This window comes from Sinocyclocheilus anshuiensis, unplaced genomic scaffold, assembly GCF_001515605.1.
Source record: "Sinocyclocheilus anshuiensis isolate Anshui unplaced genomic scaffold, SAMN03320099.WGS_v1.1 scaffold1800, whole genome shotgun sequence".
Taxonomy (NCBI): Eukaryota; Metazoa; Chordata; class Actinopteri; order Cypriniformes; family Cyprinidae; genus Sinocyclocheilus; species Sinocyclocheilus anshuiensis.
Genome location: NW_015557201.1, coordinates 65,104 through 72,157, shown reverse-complemented (window position 1 = coordinate 72,157; position 7,054 = coordinate 65,104). Strand labels below are relative to the sequence as shown.

Below are 7,054 nucleotides of genomic sequence, written 5' to 3'. Positions count from 1 at the left end.
AAATATGATCTGTGGAGATCTGTGAATTTACGTCTTTGCTGTTTTGACTCATTGATTGGTCCACGCTGAACGAATCAGCGTCATATTGTCTTCAAAAAGTTTAGTGCAACAGTCCCCTAGTGCGTTTTGTGTGAGGTCTGTATTAGTCCCTATTTGGCTAATTATATCAGTGCTGTTCTCTAATGAGTGTATAAAGACATTTATGAGTCAGTCTACATGTGACACTAGCAGCAGGAGAGCAGATCACACTACACACACACTTTAGCACTCAGAAACACCAAAACCTACTGAACTGTCTGACTATCCACCTGTCTGTCTGTCTGTCTGTCCGTCCATCCATCCATTGGTTGATCTATCGATATTGCAGATATCATTCTGTCTGTCTCTCTTATTCTATTTATGGTACTATCATTCTATCCATCATTGTATCTATCATTCTGTTGTTCTATCATTCTGTCTACACTGGATAAGTTGAATTTACTTTTTAAAATATTAAGTATTGTGAACTTAAAAATTTCATTTTTTTTAACTTAAAATGTTTTGTAATATCAATTAATTTGCAGTTATTACGCCTAATATATTTAAGTTCAGTGTGCTAATTTCCAAGTTAAATCTATGCCAGTTGTTTTATTTTTCCAATTTGTTAAAGAAAATTTAGAAAAAAAGCAAACAAATAAAAGAACATTCATACAATTTTCTGGACAGGAATTTTTAATATCCTGAAAACATTTCCCCATAAAACATGAAACAGCTAATTTAACAAATTCACTTATTAAGCACATAAACAGTCTCATCTCAGAATAACAACAAACAGTATCAAAACTATATGGTTTGTTTCCACTCTGAGTTCGCAATATTGGCAGAATTGAATTGTTGGGTGCCAGCTCACCTTTTCCAGGTTTAAAAACAGGGCATAAATTAGTCTGAAAAAAAAAAATGGACATAGACGGCCTGAGATTGGTCAGTTCATCCATTACCAAACAAGATGATTCCCACTCTAGATGGGTTTAGCTGTAGACATTATCAAGTCAGTTTGATAATGCTGTTGTCAAATACTCAAGGTCATATGCTGCGTTCACACCATGTCATAATTACTTTAATTCTGAGAGAACAACATTGTGACATTATACTTGGAGCTGTTCATGTCCTTGGACCGGGAATTATGCGTTTCTATGGCAACACTATCAATAAATTAATCTGCAGCAGTCGGGTATAGTGGTCAGGTGGTACAAGTAGGAGCTCTCAGAAAATTCCCAGATTACAGATGGTAATTATGAGTTCTACAAGGACATGAATGCTTTTTCTGAGTTGGAATCTTGTAATTATGGTAATTACAACATGGGATGAATGCACCTATACATACCTGGTTTACTGTAAAATGTATGTACATGCCTTATGTGAACAAGGAAATTGTTCTATTCTTGTATAACTTCTATGGTCTTAGCTTGAGCCAGGACTAGGCCTTAGTTAAATTAAGATATTAAATTAGCTTTTATAAAAATGCCTTAAAAACTTTACTGGTGTGTATCTTGAGACAAGACAATGGCACTGACATATTTTAAGATATGTCAGTACAAGGTATTTTCAGTTAAGACAGCTTGAACATGCATTTTAGTCTGGGACTAGCCTTAAGCCTTGTCTGTGAAACCGGGGGATAATGTTTAAACAGCTGTGCTCTCTCTTATCAGTTATGAGGACCTCATTTCCTCTTCCTTCCAAAACAAGATTAAGAGGGCTGTGAACCTAGATAGAACAGAAGGATCCATTCGTTTTTGTATTTATACCATTAATTAACTTAAACTTACACTTTCAAACAATAGCCATGTCAAAATTAAATGTCGTTAAATTATTGCACTCACCATATTAGCGCCACCATCGTCTCTCCTCTGCTGGAGAAATTTACACTCCTCACAAACAACAGCTTCTCAAGTGAAAAAGAAATAGAAAGGAAAAGGCGAATTTAGACTACATGACTTAAAGTCGTGTCTCGAAGTCGCTGCAGTGTTCACACTACGTAAATGATTCGCAACAGGAGGTGACACACTACACGAGTTGACAACAACTCTGTCACCCAACGACTCTATCTGGTCCCCAAACTACGTTGTCTCATGAAAATGCACGCGAGAAGTTGAACGGGAATGACGCGAAACAACAAGTGAAACAGGAGCTGTTTATTTGAAAATGGACTTCAGGAAGAAATTAGTGCTGCAAGCTGTTTGCATGATGATCTGTTCTGAAAAATTCCACTCCATTTCTTGTGTCCAAACTTTTCTTAAAGCCATGTTGCTGCTGCTGTTTTTCTTCCGCTGACCTCAACCCATGCCTTGCTCTCTCATTGGCTGTAGCTCGTCGTGACACCTGACACCACATGATGTCGAGTCGGCCGACAGGTCTAGATATTTAGATAAGTGCTGGGCAACGTGTATTCGCGATTAATCGCATCCAATTAAAAGTTTTTGTTTACATAGTATATGTGTGTGTACTGTGTATATGTATTATGTATATATAAATACACACACATGCATGTATATTTAAGAAAAATATATTATGTTTAAATATTAAATATATTTATATATAATATAAATTATATGAATATAAATGTATACATGTAAATACAATATTTTCTAAATGTACTGTATGTGTGTGTATTTATATGTACATAATAAATATACACAGTACACACACATATACACAGTACACATATAATTGTGATTAATCGTTTCCCAGCACTAATTTAGATATTTGTTTGGTGTCGACAAGGCGTCAGCGAGCCTCTTTGATGTGTCGTTGAGTAGTTCACACATAAAGATTGCAGAGCGCTGATCACCTGCTGATTTTCCCCTGATAACAGCTAGCTCGTTGACTTGCAAATCGAGCTTAAAATCCTGTTGTGTGAACTTGGCATAACGGATGAGAAATCTCTCAACTCTCTGAGTCTCTCAACGGAAAGAAAGACACGATAAATGGTAAACGGCGGAAAAGAACGTCCATAGAACTGTCTAAAACAAATTTTCCACCTTTTCATCCACAGCTCCTTGAATTCACACACAATCACAACAATGACAAAATGGCGTCATTACCTGACTCGCAGCACCATGTGTGGGGGAGGCGTGGTCAGGAGATAAACGTAATATTTATTCACAGGTTCAAATATGTCTACAAATTAGTAGAATCTATTTATATTTCATAAGTAATGCAGTCAAACGTAAATATTTAAGTTTAAAATTAAGTAAAAAATCTGGGCTTACAGTGCATCAACACTGTAAAAAAAGTTTAAACTTAAAATGTTTGTGCTGCCTTAAAAAATTTTTGTTTAGTTTAGTCAACTTTAAATATTAAGTTGTACTAAGTGACAACTTGGATATTTGAATTGACTAGACCTAAAATTTTAAGGCAGCACGAACACTTCCTTTTTAAAACTGAAACAATTGTTTTTACAGTGTTCTATTGTTGCTATTACCATTTTATCTAGCTAAAATTCTATTGTTCTGTTATGCTGTCTATCTGTCAATCAGTCTGTCTGTCTGTCTGTCCTATTGTTATATAATTATATTGTTCTGTCATTCTGTCTATTGATTTATCAATCAATCAATCATTCTTTCTTTCTTTCTATGTATCATTCTATTGTTCTGTTGAGCTATTGTTCTAACCAAAATTCTGTCTGTCTTTCTATCATTCTATCGATTGTAATATCTTTGATTCTATTGTTCTTTATCATTATAAAGTTCTATCTATCAAACGATATCTCAGTCTACCAGTCAGTTGTTCAATCTATCATTCTTTCATTCTGTCTATCTTCACACACAAAATCTAAAACTTAAACTTTATCAGAGCCACTCTGAAATCCATGTGGGAACTGGGCTGCAAATTCAGAAAATGATATTTAACTAGTGTGGATGCTTTGCTGTCTGTGTGTGTTAGTTTCTAACATATGAGAATGTATTTGTATGTGTGGGTTTAATAAAAAGAGCATTTCTAATGATATAATGTCCGTACACAATGAGACAATGAGATTAGAGAGAGCACACAGCTAATATAGAGGACGTGAGGGGCTGAGTGAGTATATTTGTACATCCAAGCATCAGGAGAGGATGTCTTCAGATGGTTTTTATTTGTGTACTTTAATATTAGAATGACTCAGAGGTGGGAAACAACGTGTGCTGGTCTAATAGAAAAAGAGAGAGACGTGCAGTTTGTGGATTGTGTGTGGGTTATTGAGGGAGATAGTTGGGCTTTGTTGCTGAATGATGAGTTTGGATTGATCATTGGTTCTAGACTCTTACCGTAGATATCTGACCAGCTGGCTGCTCTTCTCTCATCTACACACACACACAAGCGGTGCAGGTGGTTAATAGGCATAATGCAGAGAGCTGAATGTGTGTGTGGATGCTTTTGATGACAAAATTGATGACAATAATGTTACCTGCTTGACAGATGGTAATGTCTACAACGGACACGAGCGCTGTTGCGGCGCAACCACAACAGCTTGAAGTTGTCTAATTTGGCACGGTCTCCCTGCTGCACTAGTAAGGCTGTGTATACTTGTCCTTACAAGTACAATTTTAGCTGTATTATTTGTGTCCCCTTCAAAAATTGCTCTTGAGATATTTTATGTTTATTGTCACCCCCAACTGTTAGAGGAAATTTATGCCCCTGGTGACTGTGTCCTGAAAAATGTGTGAAATCAGTCCAATGGAATGGCGAGACGTCATGGGCAGGGTGACGTAGAGACCAGGAAGCTTAAAAGTAAATCCGAAACAAACAGCGTTAGCTTCTGTGTCTTCAGCAAGCGCTCTGTGTGTGTCAGTCTGAAATATCTGTTGTTTGTTTGTGCCAGTGCATAGTCCAGTCACAACAATAGTGTGTAAGAAAAACAGGCAGCGTTTTAGATTGTGTGTTCTTCCCTTTCCATGCTAAATAATACGGCTGCAAATACATATGATTGTTGTGTTGTTTGTTTGGGAGCGAAGCACACACAGTCAGCTCTCGAGGGGGCCGACTGTGTGCATTGTGCTCCCGCTGCGAACGCTCCGCTCCCGCTGGGCACACTTTGAGTTTGAGTGTGTCCATGTTTGTGGTCCTTGCGGATCCGGTCTCACTGTTGCTGAGGCACAGCGGTGATTGACACCTCAATCACTTGCAAATGAGCAGACTGCATTATAGATCAATTGTTTCTCCCTGCTCTCACTACATCATGGCTGGGTATACACACGATTCATGTGGTTTGTTTGGGAGCGGAGTACACACTGTCAGCTCTTGAGGGGGCTGACTGTGCTCATTCATAAAATGTCCCAACGTGTACAAATGTGCACTATCTGGAATGTTTAGCTCTGCTCCCACTGGTATTTATTCTTGAGGAAAGAAAGTATTATGCAATATAGAATCAAGTGGCTCAGATCTCGGCAACGCGTGCATTAACAGGTCTGCAACAAAATAATGCCGGGGGGAAACTGTGAGCAGACGGGAGGTTCCCTTTCTCTCTCTTTCCTCCGACCACATGCAAACGTATTAATGTGTTTGCAAGGTATTATTCACGATTCTTTTAAATTGGATATATTATTATAATATTCCGCTTAACGTCCAGACCGTGTTTCACTTGTCTGGTTGTTTGGCTGCATTTAATTCAGAGGAATTAAATGAAAATAGTCATCTGGCTTTGAAAAGTTTAGATGTCTATATCAATTTAGCAGAGGGATTGGAGACGGGTCTCACCTTTTCTCCTGCCTTACCCTCAAAATACAGCACTCTCGGGGCACGATAGCATGCTAAATTGCATCAACGATTTGTTGACATTAGCTCAATCAGAGCAGATGGCGGTTCAGCATCGAGATGATGTTCTCGCTCACATGAAAGAGCTGGGGTTAAGGCTGAACACCAAGAAAGAGAGTGCTTTCTTCAGTACAGAGAACCACTTTTCTTTGAGTTGAATGCGTTTCTACAATGATGCACATTTTTCTCCTGCTTGTGTTATTTGATTCATCTTTTGGCCTGCTGTACATAAGACCTTTGCAGTGGTGGCTCAGGACGAAGGGGTTTTCCCTGAGGGGCAACCCTCTTCATATGATCAAGGTCACTCGGTGATGCTTACGTGCCTTAGACATTTGGAAGAAGCCTTGGTTCCATCACAAGGCCCGGTGTTGTGGGCTCCTTGTCATCGCATAACGCTAATAATGGACGTCTCCCTCATAGGCTGGGGTCTGTGGGAAGGCCACCATCTCATATGGCACATGAATTGCCTGGAGATGCTGGCTGTGTTTTGTGCACTGAAACAGTTCCTTCCAGACCTGAGGGGCCATCATGTGCTTGCACTCGCGTTCACTATCTGGAACACCAGATCCTCCTGTGGGCTCAGGGAAAACTCCTCTCACTCAGAGCAGTTTACATCCCTGGGCACCTAATTCAGGGAGCAGACATCCTGTTGACACAGGGGCTGAGGCCCGGGGAATGGAGGCTCCACCCTGATGTGGTGGAGCAGTGGATCAGTGTGCGTCTTGAGACTTCACACTATCCACTCTGGTCCTCCCTCTCACATCCAGCTCCTCTCGGACTAGATAACATTGTTCAGACGTGGTTAAGGCTGCATCTGTCATGGTTCATAGGTGCATCGGCCCCTTCTGGTCGTTCGGTGTACTACTGTTGATTGATTATTAGGTTCAGCTGTGGCTCGTCAGCTGCCCTACATTAGTCTCAGCGTTTGGTCTTGTCTTTGTGAGATCGTTGTCTCATGTCTGTTCTTTCATCGAGTTTCGTACCCTGGCGGCCGAGTGCAAGTGGAACGAGGAGGCGCAGTGGGATATGTTCCTGCATAGGCTAGCTGATCGCATCCAGAGGGAGATCTTTATGCTGGAACTACCTACTAAACTGAATGATCTTATTGCTCTTGCCATTTGTGTGGATGCACGTTTACAGCAGCGCGAGCAACGTGTGTTAAGGCGGGCAGCTCCGGTTTCTTTGGATCTCTGTGCTCCGTTCTCTAGTGATGTGGTCAGCTCAGCACAAGATCCAGAGCCCATGCAGGTGGGTAGGGCTCGGCTATCCCGGGAGGATAAGGATC

The 7,054-nt window shown here is 40.1% G+C and overlaps 2 long non-coding RNA genes across 2 annotated transcripts in view; both read right to left on the bottom strand.

Moving 5' to 3' along the window:
* Positions 1-1,704: 1,704 nt before the first annotated feature.
* On the bottom strand, positions 1,705-3,098 carry LOC107678878 (uncharacterized). The gene is made up of 3 exons (XR_001632984.1): positions 3,081-3,098; positions 1,860-1,921; positions 1,705-1,743 (listed from the first exon to the last, which is right to left on the bottom strand). It is a non-coding gene; the product is annotated as an uncharacterized LOC107678878 (long non-coding RNA).
* Positions 3,099-4,892: 1,794 nt separating this feature from the next.
* LOC107678877 (uncharacterized) overlaps positions 4,893-7,054 on the bottom strand; it is a 21,347-nt gene continuing 19,185 nt past the window's right edge. The window contains exon 3 of the long non-coding RNA XR_001632983.1: positions 4,893-4,904. This is a non-coding gene — a long non-coding RNA (uncharacterized LOC107678877). The remainder of the gene's footprint in view (positions 4,905-7,054) is intronic.